Consider the following 16,742-nt stretch of genomic DNA (forward strand, 5'->3'; position numbering starts at 1 on the left):
AAGGATAAACCTGACAACGACAAGTTTAATGTCAGTGATGGGAATTATCTTTCGGAAACAATAATATGGGAGAAAGTCAACAGCCACTTGGACAGATAGTAAAGGAGATCCAGCTCAGGTTTGCTAAGGACAAATCATGTTTGAGAAATTCGTGCGCCTCTAACCATTCTTCCATGGTTACATGATTGAGTTTACCTGAGGTAACAGAGAGGGCAGTGCAGCTCATGTATATGGACTTCCAAAAGGGGCTTGATAAAGTACCACATATTAGGCTTGTTAGCAAAATTACACCCCAAGGGACAAGAACAACGTAGATACAAAACTGGCTAAGACATAGAAAACAGATCTGTGGTAAATGTCTGTTTTACAGACTGGAGGGAGGTATGCAGTGTTGCCCAATGTTCAATACTAGAACGACTGCTATTTTTGATACACACACTTGGTGGCGCAGGGCATAATTTTGAAATTTGCTTTCAAACGAGAATTGGATAAATGCTTGAAACAGAAATGCACTAGAATACAAAAAAACACGAGAACTAGGAGCAGGAGTTAATCATTTGGCCCCTCAAGCCTGCTCTAACATTTGATAAGATCATGGCTGATGCGATTGTGCCCTCAACTCTACTTGCCTGTCTTCGTTCCCTCCACTCCCGTAATCCTTGACTCCTTGGTATATCAATAATCTGCAACTCAGCCTTGAATGTATTCGATGACTCCGCCTCCACTGCTCGCTGGGGAATGGAATTCCACAGACTAACAACCCTCCGAGAGAAGAAATTTCTCCTTGTTTCCTCATCAAATGAGATTTGGACAGAGTGGGAAAGTGAGGCTAACTGGATTGCTCTTCGTAAGAGCTAGCACAGACGTGATGGAATGAAAGGCCTCCTGTGCTGTACTATTCCACTCGATGATTTTGTATTCCCTGGAGTTTAAAAGAATGTGAGGTAATCTCATTGGCAAGTTTAAAAAAAATAATAATTCATCGAGGGCTGGACAGAGTAGATGCCGAGAGACTGATTCCCCTAGCTGGCTGGAGAGTCTAGAACAAGGGTGGGGACCTTCCGGCCCTGCCACAGAGGGAGACTGGAAAATGTGGTGAGCCAGCCAAAAGTCCATTGACTTCAGCGGTACAGGTGAATTCTGCTGGTGGGCGGGACCAGAAAATCCCGCCGTAGGGGTTCACAGCCTTGGGATCAAGGACGTAACATTTACGATTTGAAGTGAAGAGAAGTGGAAGGTGGGATTAGAAAGGGCACCTGGGTGTCCTCGGGCTGGCATGGACAAGATGGACCGAATGGCCTCCTTCTCTGCTGTAACTTTTCAATGGTTCTAAGTTTCTTTACTCTGAGGATGCGAATCTTTGGACCTCTCTGGCTGTGGCAGCAGCACAGTTATATAGCTGAGTATATTCAAGACTGAGATTGATTGACGCTTCGACACCAAATAATGTGGTTGCACAGCAAAATGGAGCTGATGAAAATGAGAAGACCAGCCATGATCTTATGGAGTGGTAATGCAGGTTGGAGGGGCTCCTGCCCCTATTCCCACACACCAGAATGGGGTAACAAGCTATCTATTAGAGGTTGAATATCTTGAATATTCCAGGACAGTGCAGGCTGTTGGGTTCTGCTTCTCCGTACCGTTTGTAACATTTGATACAATCCAGCCCAGGCAGAATTTAGAATGCACAAGACCTCCACTAGATGGCTGACCCGATTTTTAAACTTCTGTGTATTTGTGTGTGTTTTTGCTTTATTAAAAACAGAAAATGCTGGAATGACTCAGCAAGTCTGTGGAGAGAGAAAAACAGAGTTGACGTTTCAAGTCCGTATGACTCTTCCAGTCACAATAGATAATGGAAACTCTTCCAGTACTTGAAACGTTAACTCAGTTTCTCTCTCCACAGATGCTGCCAGACCTGCTGAATCGATCCAGCATTTTCTATTTTGATTTCAGGTTTCCAGCAGCCGGAGTGTTCTGCTATTTGTTTATCAGTACAGCACTCCCACACATGAAGCTCTAGCCAGACCCCCCATCTGAAGAAACTGATATGTTGGTCTTTTGAGGGGTGGGTGAAACACAGATTCAATGTTACCCAAGTTAAAAGGGTTAAGTTATGAGAATGGGTTGCGTGGACTAGTCTTGCATTCCCTGAAGTGTAGAAGGTTTAGGGGTGATCAAATTGAGCTGTTTTTAAGGTGATTAAAGATGTCAATAAGATAGACGGAGAGAATATTTTCTTTGGTGGAGAGAGTCCAAAACATGGGGGCACAATTGTTAAAATTAGAGCTGGGGGTGATGTCAGGAAGCATTCCTTCAAACACAGGAGAGTTAAAATCTGGAACTCAATCACCTATGTTTCAATGTTCTCATAGCCTCCTATCTTTCACCCTCCATAAAGTTGAGGTCATCCAAAACCCTTCTGCCTGCAAACCTAACTCACGCCAAATCGCATTCACCCATTATTACCCTTGTCCTCGTTTATCTACATTGGATCCCAACATGGCAAGACCACTTTTACAAAAAAAAAATTCTCATCCTACTTTACAAATCTCTCTCCATGGTCTCATCCAGCCCTCTTTCGCCTCCTGCATCCTTACAACCCAGGCTCTGCACTCCTCCTTTTCTGGCCACATACACACCCACCATTTTCATTGCTCTGCCATTGGTGGCTGTGCTTTTAGCTGCCTGGGTCCTACATTCTGTAACTCCCTCCATTAACCTCTCTACATTGTGCTTTTGTTTTTAATAACGCTCCTTAATTCCTTTAGACTGACATTTGATCACCTGTCCTAATTTGTCCCTAAGTGACTTGGTGCCAAATTTTGTTTGATAACTCCCCTGTGAAGTGCATTGGGACATTTTACCATGTTAAAAGTGTTTTTAAAAAAAATTCATTTATGGGTTGTGGCCATCGCTGGCTAGGCCAGCACTTACTGCCCATCGAGAAGGTGCAAGGTGGTTATTCCATCAGCAATGGGGACTTACTGATTTATGTGCATTTTTCTATTTATGTTGCTAATTTTTTTTCAATCGATTACTGCCACTATTTTTATAAAACTACGGGGTTTATTTAAAAATGCCCACCTGTTATATAAAAAATGTTCATTTTACTGGGATGTAAGCCCAAGTCGGTGCAAAGCCAGGGCCTTAATCTCTGAGTTAGCACATCTCAACCAATGGATTTCAGTGTCCCAGGACTGAAGGAGGTTAGAAATTGCCATAGTTTCCCCTTCTCCTCCTTCTCCTTCTCCTCCTCCTCCCCGCTTGTCCTTCCCAAATGCCCCCCACTAGCCATCCGGGACCTAAGCTCTGGAATCCCTTCCCTAAACCTCTCTCCCATTCTCTTCTCCTAAAACAAGCTTTTTCTCACCTGTCCTAGTATGTCCTTATGTGGCTCAGTGTCCAATTTTATTTGTTAACTCTCTTTGGGTAGTTTTGTACCATGTTAAAGTTACTATATAAATTCAAGCCATTGTACAGTGGAGAGCTTTTCTCTGAACTTAACGGAATCTGTTTGGAACTCTCTGCCTCAGAAGGCAGTGGAGACAGGCTCACTGAATATTTTTAAGGTGGAGGTAGACAGATTCTCGTTGGGCAAGGGAATTTAAAGATTATTGGGGGTAGATGGGAATGTAGAATTTGAAGCACAATCCGATCAGCCATGATCTTATTGAATGGCGGAGCAGGCTCGAGGGGCCGAATGGCCTACTTCTCCTATTTCCTATGCTCACATGTAAGTAAATTTTAAAAACTAAGGTGAAGGTTCACGGGTTTTATTGTCAGATTTTAGTGATGTTTGTTGAGGGATAAATAGAGTTCTCTGGGGGACAAATCCCCAATTCTTCTTTGAAAGAGCGGCTCTGGAGTCTTTTATTTCCATCTGAAAGAGCAGTTTGAGCCTTGGCTTAATGTCTCATCTGAAAGGTGGCACGTCCTACAGTGCAGCACTTCCTTAATACTGCACTGTGTCAACCTGGATGATGTGCTCCTGTCTCTGAAATGGGACTTAGACTCGCAACTTTCTGACCATAAGTGCCACCCACTGGGCTACAGCTAACATAGCCCCAGGAGTAAAATCCCACTCCTGGGGATGGATTTTAGGTGCTCAAGGACTGGAGAATTGCAAACATTATGCCCTTGTTCAAAAAAGGTTGTAAAGATCTGCCTTGCAATTACAGACCAGTCAGTTTAACTTTGGTGGTGGGGAAACCTCTAGAAACTATTATTCGGGATAGAATTAATAGTCACATGGAAAAATGTGGATTGATTCAGAAGAGTCAGCATGGATTTGTTGAAGGAAAATCATGTCTAACTAACTTGCGGGAGTTTTTTGAAGAGGTAATAGAGATGGTTGATGAGGGCATCGTCAGATTTTAGTGATGTTTGTTGTGGGATAAGTAGAGTTCTCTGGGGGACAAAACTCCAGTTCTTCTTTGAAAGAGTGGCTCTGGAGTCTTTTATTCCCACCTGAGAGCAAGGCCGTTGATGTGGTGTATATGGACTTCCAAAAGGTGTTCGATAAAGTGCCACACAACAGACTTGTGAAGTAAGTTATAGGTAATGGAATAGAAGGGACAGTAGCAACGTGGATACAACATTGGCTGAGGGATAGGAAACAGAGAGTAATGAGTATTTTTCGGGCTGGAAGAAGGTTTGTAGTGGAGTTCCCCAGGGGTTGGTACTGGGACCCTTGCTTTTCCTGATATATATAAGTGGTCTAGATCTTGGTGTGCAGGGGACAATTTCAAAGCTTGTGAATGACACAAAATTTGGGAGAATTGTAAACTGTGATGAGGACAGTGTAGAACTTCAAAGGGGTATTGGCACATTGGTGGAGTTGGCAGATAGGTGGCAGATGAAGTTCAATGCAGAGAAGTGTGAGGTGACACACTTTGGTACAAAGAACATGGAGAGGTAGTATAAAATAAAGGGTACTATTCTAAAGGTTTGCAGGAGCAGAGAGACATGGGCATATATGTACATAAGTCATTAAAGGTGGCAGGAGAGGTAGAGAGAGCTGTTTCTGAAGCACATGGTATTCTAGGCTTCATTAATAGGGGCATAGAGTATAAGAACAGGGAGGTTATGATGAACTTATGTAAGACACTGGTTAGACCTCAGCTGGAGTATTGTGTACAATTCTGGGTGCCACATTATAAGAAGGATGTAAACGCATTGGAGTGAGTGCGGAAGAGGTTTACGAGAATGGTTCCAGGATGAAACACTTCAGTTATGAGGAAAAATTGGAAAAGTTGGGACTATTTTCCTTGGAGAGGAGAAGGCTGAGAGGAGACACGATAGAAGTTTTCAAAATCATGAGGGGCCTGGACAGAGTAGGCAGAGAGAAACTGTTCCTGCTCGTAAACAGATCGAGAACCAGAGGGCACAGTTGTAAAGTGTTTTGCAAAAGAAGCAAATGCAAGGCAAGAGAAAACTTTTTCACACAGTGAGCAGTTAGGGACTGGAATGTGCTGCCTGGAAGTGTGGTGGAGGCAGGTTCGATTGAGGCATTCAAGAGGGCATTGGATGGTTATTTAAATAGAAATAACATGCAGGGTTACGGGGGAAAGGCAGGAGATTGGCACTGAGTTAAAACGCTCAGATAGCCAGTGCAGACACGCCTCCTCCTACACCATAACGATTCTGTGATTTCCCCCACTACAAGGAAGGAGGAAGGTGATGAGTCACTTGTGGAGAATCACTGCTGATTAGTTGTGTTGTGTTTTCAGCTTTCAGTAAAGGATTCAAGATGCTGCTGACCAGAAAACTGGATTGTTTTGTTTTTCTCAGTCCTCTTTTGGCTGTGCTTTACTATTTCCATCTAAGGATGATGTGATGTATTCTTTCTATCTGGACAATGGACTAATCTAGAAACAAGTGGCCCCTTGCAGGCAGCAAACCATTGAGTTAGACCAAACACCAGTCTTGTGACCTCTGTCAGAATCACTCCAAGTGTGGGTGGTGGTATCTCCATGGTAACATAATCACAGACTGTTTTCAGAACTACCCAAGGCACAACAAAGTGAACTTGGGGGAGGGGAAAAATAAACTGTGGCTTTTGGGCTCTGTTGGAACTGCCCGTGTGTGTTTGGCTGTGAATGATGGTTGTGTTTGTTTAAGTTGCTGCTTGGACATAGGAGCAGGAATTTTGAGATCCTTGATCAGCTTAACTTCTCTCCCCGCGCACCCCCCCCCCCCCCATCGTTGCGCTGTTCTTCATTTGTGTAGCGACACCATTAGTCACCGTTAGCACAGCTCCCCCCATTACTATGTGGAAATGGGCTGTTGCATTCCCTCTGTTCCAGCAGTGACCACACTTTGCAAGCACTTCGTTGTGCTTTAGGGTCTCCTGAGGAGGGGAAAGGCGCTACAGGAATGCAGATTCTGTTTTTTTTTTGGTGGACAGGATCAGGCTCTGCCACGATACTTCATGTGGTCAAATAGCGGGGAGATGGTGGAATAGTGGTATTGTTACTGGACGAGGAACCATGGGTTCAAATCCCATGTTAGCTTAGGTGAAATTCAAAGTCAATTAATTAATCTGCAATTATAAAGCAAGTTATTTATATTGATTGTTGTAAAAGTTCACAATGATGGACATGTCATGGACATGTGGCCAATAGTATGAGCGACTATTTCGAGGCAGGAGGTCATGTGACGAAACCTCCAGGAATACCACTGCCCCACCCCACCCAGCCAGAGTTAGTGACACTGGCGGTCACAGCCATGATTCAAAATGGCCGACTTGATTAGTAGATCAGGGATCTCAGGGAGATCTTAGGGAAGGAAATCTGCCTTCCTTACCTGCTCTGAACTACATGTAACTCCAGACCCACAGCAATGTGGTTGACTCTTAACTATCCTCTGAAATGGCACTAGCAAGCCACTCAGTTCAAGGGCAGTTAGGGATGGGCAACAAATGCTGGCCTTGCCAGAGATGCCCACATCCCATGAAAGAATAAAGAAAAAGACCGGCGCCAATCAACTGCCAATCGTCAACGTTGTGAAGAAGGCTCACTTGATACCAGAAAGGGGGAGAGGCAGGGGGCTGTGGGAACTTGTCCCAACAAGGAATCAACAGCTTGGGAGCGGATGGGAGGGGTGGGGGGGTGGGGCATTAGGAGAGAAGAGTTGAGCCTTTTGTGAAGTTTACAAAGCAAACCTGACCTAAAATGCCTCATCGTATCACTGCCAAATAACCTGACAAAATATTCTCTGGCTTTAATTATTCTCTGAGCAACATATAAAAGGCATGGCCAAATACGTTTTTCCTGCAAAAGAGCTGCATTAACCTCTTATGGTTCAAACCTTGCCAACTGGATTGGCTGGTATTCCTGCTGCTAACATTTTGCCAGAGAACGGAGTTGAAATTTGTCCCTTTTCCTTGTACTCCCTGAGATCTCGGATCATCTAGTCAGGTAGGCCATTTTGAATCATGGCTGTGACCACCAGTGTCACTAACTCTGGTTGGGCAGGGTGGGGGGTGGTGTTCCTGGAGGTTTTGTTACATTAACCGTTCACTCGTTCTGTTGGTGACCTTGACATGTCCATCACTGGGGAGTCCCACCTTCTCACAGCCAATTGGGAAGTGAACAGCTTCTTCGGGTTGGAAACTAATTGACTGTCAATCAAATGATCATACCCCTCACCCATCTCCAATATATTTTTATAAGTAACAAGTGAAAGAAAAGGAAAAATATTTGTCCCCTCTCACCTCTTTAACCACTTCCTTTACCCCTCCATTCCACCTCAGTCACTTCTCCTACACCCCCATTTTACACCTACCCTACCCCAACTCTTTGCTACTTTCCAACAGTAACCACACTTCACAAATACTTCATTGGCAGCAAAGCATTTTGGGGGCATCTTAAGGATATGAAGGGTGCTAAATAAATGCAATTTTTAAAACTTACTGGCTGCACTTCATATCTGATTGTTTCACTGCTGCGCCTCTGGCTCTGTGCTCTGTGCCCCCTTCCCCTCCCTCTCTGTTCCTTGTCGTCTAAGGGTTACTATATGTTTAAGCTGTGTTATCACACTTGGGCAAAGTGAAGGAGCAGGACCCAAGAACTACCTCAGCCAATATGTGGATTGAATCAGTGTTGATGACATTATACTGCAGCCCACTGTAGCCATCTGGCCAGCTGAGCTAAATGAATCCCCTCACCTCCAAAACAAATCTCCCAGGGGGGCCTTTAATATAAAAGAAACGCTGGTCTGATAAGGCAAAGTGAAAACAACTTGTTCAACTTAAACCCTCACAGCATCTAAGGAGCATTTAGATGAGCGCTTGAAACGTCATAGCGTACAGGGCTACGGGTCAAGTGCTAGAGAATGGGACTGGAATAGATAGGTGCTTGCTGGCTGGCACAGACATGATGGGCTGAAGGGCCTGTTTCTGTGCTGTATAACTCTATGACTCTATAACTGAGAACCAAAAAGCTTCCTATAGGCCCCAAATGAAGGTAGCTTTCTTAAGAGGGCTCTGTTTGTTTAGCTAGTCCTTTCTCTATATATTTTTCACAGTATCACATTGCTGTATGTGGGAGCTTGCTGTGTGCAAATTGGCTGCTATGTTTCCTTCATTACAACAGTGACTACACTTAAACTACTATATTGGCTGTAAAGCACTTTGGGATGTCTTGAATTGATGAAAGATGCTATGCACTGTTCTTTCTTATGTTCTCTCTCTCTCCATCTCCCTCTCTCCCTCTTTCCCCCTGCTATCTCTCTCATTTCTCTCTCTCTCTCTCTCTCTTCCTGCCTTTCTCTCTTTCTCTTCTGGTCTTTCTTTCTCTCTTTCATCCCCTCTCTCTCTTCCTGTTTCTCTCACCTGTTCCTGACTCTCTCTCTCTCTCTTCCTCTCTTTCTCTCGCTTTCCTGTCTGTCTCCCTCTCTCTCTTTCCTGTCTTTCTGTCTCTCTCTCTCCCTTTCCTGTCTTTTTCTCCCTCTCTCTTTCCTGTCTGTGTCTCTCTCCCTCCCTCTTGTCTGTCTCTCTCTTTCCTGTCTCTTTTTCTACCCCTCACTGTGTGTGTGTGTGTGTGTGTCTCTCTCTCCCTTCCTGTCTTCTCTTTCTCTGTCTCTTCCCCCATCTGTCTCTCTCTCTCTCTCTCTTCCTTCCCTGTCTGTGTCTATCTCTCTCTCTCTTGCTTCGTTTTTTTGCTGGCTTCTGTGTTCTGTTGATATCAGGAATAAACATAACAATGTCAGTAACCAGGGATGGGTGGAGGGGGGAAGGGGAAGAGAGAGAACCTCCTAGTGAAACCACAGGAAAGAACTGGACTGTTCCTCTTCTACTGGGAATAGGAGAAACTGGTATTTTATTAGATTTTCTCTTGAGCTTGTTGCCTGCCAACATCTGGCTAAAGCTAGAGGGAGGAGCTGTGACATTCTTGTTGTTGGTGAAAAAAATAATTGTTGGAAAATATGAATGTTTCAAAAGCTTGCTTAACCCTTTGGAATGTGCCATGTTTTCATTGTGATAACTTCAACCCCGCCAAATACATGGAGAAAATGGCAGGAGTTGGTTTAGTGAGGATGAGGAAGAGGGTATAATTTTACCTGGAATTAAAAACCTGTTTTCACATTATCAGCAGCTGCAAAAATACTCTCTCTTTTTTTAACAGCGGTTGATTGGCTGAACGATTGCTGCCAATCTCATGCCTCTGAGGCAGAGACATGTGGATTCAAATCCCACCCCAAGGGCAGAATATTTCGCTCGGGCGGGTGTGTGTGTGCCCGATCTGAACGGGCGTGAGATGATGTGCGATGGCGTCAGGCGGGCATCCCGATGTCATCGCGCACTCGTGGGGTATTTCGGTCAGTGGGCACGTGCTGGAGTCCGCAGCGCGCCCGCTGCCAATTAAGCGGCCTATTAAGACCATTAAAGCCAGAATTAAAAGACATTTTTTCCGCTGCCCGGTCAACCTTACAGTTGGCTGGGCAGGCGAGTCGGCCTTTGGATTTTTTTTTTGGCGAAACCTCCTCCACGGTCAGGGTCCCGGTCACAGGCAGCGGCTCATTTCACAGCCGCCCCCGTTCACGCCCGCCCAACGACCGGAAAATCCTGGCCCAGAAAACTAAGACAAAAAAAAAATCTAACGCAGATTGTGGGCTCCAGGGAGGAGTGCTGCCCTGTCAGAGGTGCCATCTTTCAGACGAGGCGTTAAATCGAGACCCACGTACTCGCTCTCAGGTGGCAAGATTCCAGGGCATTGGTGTGAAGAAGAGCAGGGAAGTTACCCCCCCCCCGCCCCGTGTCCTGGTCAATATTGATCCCTCAATCGGTATCGCTAAGAAGGATGATTTGGTCATCCTCACGCTGCTATTTGTGGGAGCTTGGTATGTGCCTTATTTCCTGCATTACAACAGTGACTATGAAAGCGTGCTATTGGCTGGACCGTGCTTTGGGGCAGGGGGAGTGGGATCATTTCTTCATATCTGACACTTGGTGCTTAGAATTCCACGCTCAGAAAAACACAGAGCAATTTTTCCAAAGCCAGTTGGTCCAAGCTGCAGCATATACACCAGAACTTACGGTAGTTATCGGAAACCCCTTCAGTGCTGAATAGGCACAGATTTCAACATTCTAGCGTAAGCTGTGTGTAACGTAAACCCCTCTCTTCTCTTCCACTGTTTTCGATGTTTTTCTGCTGTAGAATGTTTGACAAATAAATAAACATTGCTTCTTCTATTTTTTCCTCCTTCCTCTTTTTCCCTCTTCCCTTTTTTTCCCTCCTCCTTCGCTCTTTTTTATCCTGCTTCATTCCCTCCCTCTTTCTCTGAGATCGTTTTGAAATCTGTGCTACCAAACCACATTGGTTAATGAATAATTAGGGTGTATCCCTGTTTGCTGGGATAAACTGCAGCCAGGTTGCTTCATGTAGGAGGGTGGTATCTGCTCAGTGAGTTGTTATAAATGAATATGCAGAGACCTCAAGCTCTGAGGTGGGATCTTATACTCTGCTCTCCTGGATTCTTTGTACAGCCGTTTGTCAGTGTCTTCTTTACAAGTTATATACTTAGATAAAGTCCTGCTTCTCCCCTCTAACATCCATGAATGCCTTGTATATAGACATATGAATTAGGAGCAGGAGTAATCATTTTTAAACTTGAAGTTTGTTTTTATATGCTCACGTTTTTTAAAGCTATGTAAAATACTTCAGCCCTTCGAGTCTGCTCCACCATTCAATAAGATCATGGCTGCTCTGATTGTAACCTCAACTCCACATTCCGGCCTTCCCCCGATAACCTTTCACCCCCTTGCTTATCAAGGAACTATCTCGATCTGCTTTAAAGATATTCAAAGACTCTGCCTCAACCACCTTTTGCGCAAGAGAATTCCAAAGTCCCTCAACCCTGAGAGAGAAAACCTTTCCTCGTCTCTGTCCTGATTGGGCCACCCCTTATTTTTAAACAGTGACCCTTGTGCAACTCTTGACTACAAGACCACAAATTTCCTTAACTAGCCACTGACTCCGACCCTCTTCCTGTCTGACACTGAACCAGGTTGCTCACAACCTTGGCATCCTATTTGATGCTGAGTTGAGTTTCCGATCCCATTATCCTCTCAGTCATTAAGGCCATCTACTTCCACTTCTAACACCAGCCGTCTCCCTGCCTTACCTCATCAGCTGCTGAAATCTTTATCCGTGTCTTTTTTACCTCAGCTCCCTGGGCTGGACTCCCACCTTTTACACTGTCTCTAAACAACCTCATTCAGGTCTCCTGCTGCCAATATCCTACCTCACTTTCCTCCTTAAGGCAGTCCTTGAAACACACCTTTAAGACAAAGCTTTTGGTCATCGGACCTAATATCTCCTTAAGTGGAAATGGGGTGACCAGCTTTGAACTAAAGGATAAACTGCTTTGTCTAACAGGAGGAGGGCCCGGTATTGGATGTGGATTTGTGTTACATCAACAGGAAATGCTGAAGGGCCTTCAGCCTGTGGTGATTACCTCACACATGAAATTAAAATATCTGTGTAGACCTGGAGAATGGACCTTATCAAATTTTGCCTGATAACACTACAGTGAAGATGTATTGCTACATTGAAGGCACCATATGCAGTAACTACAGCACATGAAGGAGGACATCCAGCCGAGCGAGTCCATGCTGGCTCTTGGTAGAGCAATCCAGTCAGTCCCATTCCTCCACTCCTTTGCCATAATCCTGTAGGTTTATTTCCATCCAATTTCCTTTTGAAATCATTGATTTTCTCTGCTTCCACCACCCTTTGTAGGCAGTAAGTTCCAGGTCATTATCACTCGCTGCATAAGAAAAATTCTTCCTCTCATTTCTTGCCCAAAACCTTAAATTAACTCATTGGATTGCTTTGGGGCATTTATTGCCCCAAACCTTATTGCCCTTGTTCAGATGGCACTTAAGGGTCAACCACATTGCTTTGGGTCTGGAGTCACATGTAGATACCAGGTAAGGATGGCAAATTTCCTTCCTCTGAAGGGCATTAGTGAACCAGATGGGTTTTTAGAACAATTGGTGTAGCAATAAACCAAAGCAATGGTTTCATGGTCATCATCAAACTTTCAATTCCAGACTTTTATTGAATTCAGATCTCACCATCAACCATGGTGGGATTTGAACCCAGAGCATTACCCTGGGCCTTGGGATTACTGGTCCAGTGACAACACCACTGTGCCACCACCTCCCCTCTGTGTTCACTAGCCCTTGTACTATCAGCTAATGGGAACAGTTTTTCCTCATGTACCTTATCCGAACCTGTCACAAACTTGTACACTGCGATTAAATCTCCCCTCATTATCCTTTGCTCTGAGGAGGACAAACCAGCTTCTCCAACCGAATTTTATAACTAAAATCCCTCATCCCTGGAACCGTTCGGGTAAACCTCAAGCACCCTCACATCCTTTCTAAAGTGCAGTGACCAGAACTGAGCAGCATACTCTAGTTGAGGCCTAACCAGTGCAAGTTAATACAATACAAGGATGTAATGAAATGCAAGTTATTGTTCTCTCCCTCCTAGGTCTGATGCTTAAAGTATTTGACGAAGTGTTCCCATTTCCAGGGTCCGCAGCCAGTTATTGGGGCCTTTAGCTCTAGAAAATAAGGAGGCAAAGGCGAAGCCCCTGCCTTTTTGTGCAGTAGACACTGGACTCTGTTAGACCTGGGGGCTGGGAGAGCACTGCAAATGATCTGGGGGGATGGGGAATGGAAGGACAAAGTTGATGAAAAGGAAGGAACGAGATGGCAATGTAGGGTTGGGGAAAATGGGTGGTAATGAAAAAGGGGGCTGAAGCGCTTTTGGTGTAGGAAGGGAGATCCTGTGATTTGCACACAAGGAGCAGGAGGAGGCCATTCGGCCCCTCGAGCCTGCTGCGACCATGATTTTATTTGATTGTGGCCTCAATTCCACTTGCCTCCTGCCTCCCTAAACCCTTGGCTCCCTCGTCAGTCAAAAATCTAACTCAGCCTTGAATATATTCAATGACCCAGCCTCCACTGCTCATTGAGGAAGAGAATTCCAAAGACTGAGAAAAGGTTTGCCTTAATCTCAGTCTTAATTGGGAGGCCCCTACTGTGTCCCCTATTTCTTGACTTTCCCACAAGGGGAAACATTTTCTCAGTGTTAACCCTGACAATATTCCTTCAGGATCTTATATGTTTCAAAAAGATCCCCTCTCAGGTCAACCTTCCCTCAACTGCTTCTTCTGCAATGATATCCTTTCTTGAGTAGTGCGACAAAAACTGCACACAGATACAATCTTGTTTAGGTCCTGTACAGCTGTAGTGACACTTCCCTACTTTTATATTCCATTCCCCTTTGCAATAAATGCCAACATTCCATTTGCCTTCCTAATCACTTGCTGTACTTGCTTACTAATTTTTTGTGATCCATGTACCAGGACGCCCAGATCCCTCTGTATCACTCTCCTTTCAAACAATATACTGGGGGCACATGGTGGTGGGAAGGAAAATGCCGAAATTGACTGATGATGGAGGGCGTTAGCTGCAAATGCTAATGCTGGGAGACCAGAAGAAGCTGAATTAAAAACTGAAATTCATTTATTTTAGAAAATAAACATGCTCGGTCATCTTGGTTCAATGGCCATAGGCATAGGCGTTTGTTTTTATGTTCTTTTGAGTTGCTTTTGGAGGTGTTGTCTTTTGAATTTGCCATTAACCCGAGGATCCAATGGTCCTCTTGGGCGGATATTAAAGTTTCAAAGGCACTATTTTGAAGAAATGTTTGCTAATTATACATTCATTGGGTACCAGTTGTGCTCAGGAAGTGAGAATCACAGGATTGTTACAGCGTATAAGAGGCCATTCGGCCCATCATGTCTGTACTGGCTCTCTGAGCATTTTAACTTAGTGCCAATCTCCTGCCTTCTCCCTGTATTCCTGCACATTGTTTCTATTTAAATAATCATCCAATGCCCTCTTGAACGCCTCTATTGAACCTGCTTCCACCACACATCCAGACAGTGCATTCCAAACCCTAACTACTCGCTTTGTGAAAAAGTTTTTCCTCACCTCGCATTTGCTTCATTTGCAAAACACTTTAAAACTGTGCCCTCTGGTTCTTGATCCATTTACAAGTGGGAACAGTTTCTCCCTATCTACTGTGTTCAGACCACTCATGGTTTTGAAAGCTTCTATCATGTCTCCCCTCAGCTTTCTCCTCTCCCAACATCTCCAATCTTTCCTCATAACTGAAGTGTCTCATCCCTGGAACCATTCTCGTAAACCTCTTCTGCACTCTCTCCAATGCATTGATATCCTTCCTATAGTGTGGCACCCAGAACTGTACACAATACTCCAGCTGAGGTCTAACCAGTGTCTTATATAAGTTCATCATAACTTTCCTGGTCTTATACTCTGTGCCCCTATTAATGAAACCTAGAATACTGTATGCTTTAGAAACAGCTCTCTCTATCTGTCCTGCCACCTTTAATGACTTATGTACATATACACCTAGGCCTCTCTGCTCCTGCACACCCTTTAGAATAGCATCCTTTATTTTATACTGTCTCTTCATGTTCCTTGTACCAAAGTGTATCACCTCACACTTCTCTGCATTGAACTTCATCTGCCATCTATCTGCCCACTCCACCAATGTATCAACGTCCTCTCAAAGTTCTACACTGTCCTCAGTGAGCATTAACTGGAGACTCACCTGCGCTCACACTGATAAGGACAGGCTGAAACTAGGGCTGTTGGTTGAAGTTGCACGATATGTAATGTGTGTGTCTGGAAATTAAAGCTTGTAAATGTGTAAAGGCTAGACTGCAGTTCTCTACTTGACTGCATAGCTATCTGAATTGCAACAAGAACAAGTGGTGGAACCTGGTATTAAAACTGAAGATGTCGGAGAGACACAGCTGGTCTGTCAGAGTTTAGAAAGTCGGAAAATTAACATAGCAATGTTGACCCATTTGTACAGAGTTGTTCTGACAAGAGATTTCTCTTGATTGACCCATTTTATGTAATGCTGAGCTTGCTCTGCGCTCTCGATAAGAGCGGAGCCCAGTGTGGTTTATTTCAAAGATGATCCCATACCACTGTTTGACGAACAGGATAACATCACATTTTAACTTCTCTTTAGCCCTGAAGAAGAGTCATACTGAACTCGAAACGTTAACTCTGTTTCTCTCTCCACAGCTGCAGCCAGACCTGCTGAGCATTTCCAGCAGTTTCTGCTTTCATTTCAGATTTCCCAGCATCCGCAGTATTTTGCTTTTACCTTGATGAACAGGGTGTCAGGGCCAATCGTTGTTGCTCGATCAGTATCACTAAAACAGATTATCTGGCTCTTTTATCTCTGTGTTTTGTGGAACCTGTTTTTCATTTTCCCTTGTTTGTGGTGCACGCCCTCCCTGTTTCCCTGCCTGTTTCTCAGTTAATGTATCCTCGGAGCCAGTGATGGGATACGCACCCTGTGAATTTATAAACCGGTTTACCTTCTCTTTACAGAATGGAGCTGCTTTGACCTGATGTGTACCTCCAGAATTCTCTGTTCTTATTGTGTGTGCATCTTTCTGTGGCACAGGGAGGGAGGGCTGTTGGGGCCAGCAAGGAAGATTATTCAAGTTGCTGATGATGGTTGATAAGCGATTAAGTTTAGGCTCTCTTTGCTAGTTATGGATCCACTCATTTTATCACCACAAGTAACTGGGTGAATACTATTTTGTCAAAGGTATTTGACTGCAGACACTACCTGGTTTAACATTAGCATCTGGGAATTGTGAATACAGCAAGTAACTTAATACATAGGAACATACGAATTAGGAGCATGAGTAGGAAAGACACTCAGCCCTTTATGTCTGCTCCACCATTTAATGAGCTCATGGCTGATTTAATTGTAACCTCAACTCCACATTCCTACCTACCCCCAATAACCTTTCGCACCCTTGCTTATCAGGAATCTATCTAGCCCTGCCTTAAAAATATTCAAAGACTTTGCTTCCACCGCATTTTGAAGAAGAGAATTTCAAAGACTCTCAACCCTCTGAGAGAAAAAGATTTCTCTTCATCTGCGTCCTAAATGGGTGTCACCTTATTTTTAAACAGTGACCCCTACTACTAGATTCTCCCACAAGAGGAAATATCCTCTCCACATCCACCCTGTCAAGACCCCTCAGGATTTTAAATATTTCAATCAAGTCGCCTCTTACTCTTCTAAACTCCAGCAGATACAAACCTAGCCTGTTCAACCTTTCCTCATAAAACAGCCCGCCCCTTCCAGGTATTAAAAACAAAA

The 16,742-nt window shown here is 44.3% G+C and overlaps 1 protein-coding gene across 1 annotated transcript in view; it reads left to right on the plus strand.

The window, feature by feature from the left end:
• Positions 1-16,742, plus strand: part of capn5a (calpain 5a) — a 109,949-nt gene that overhangs the window by 47,787 nt on the left and 45,420 nt on the right. The window lies entirely within an intron of this gene.

This window comes from Carcharodon carcharias, chromosome 11, assembly GCF_017639515.1.
Source record: "Carcharodon carcharias isolate sCarCar2 chromosome 11, sCarCar2.pri, whole genome shotgun sequence".
Classification (NCBI taxonomy): Eukaryota; Metazoa; Chordata; class Chondrichthyes; order Lamniformes; family Lamnidae; genus Carcharodon; species Carcharodon carcharias.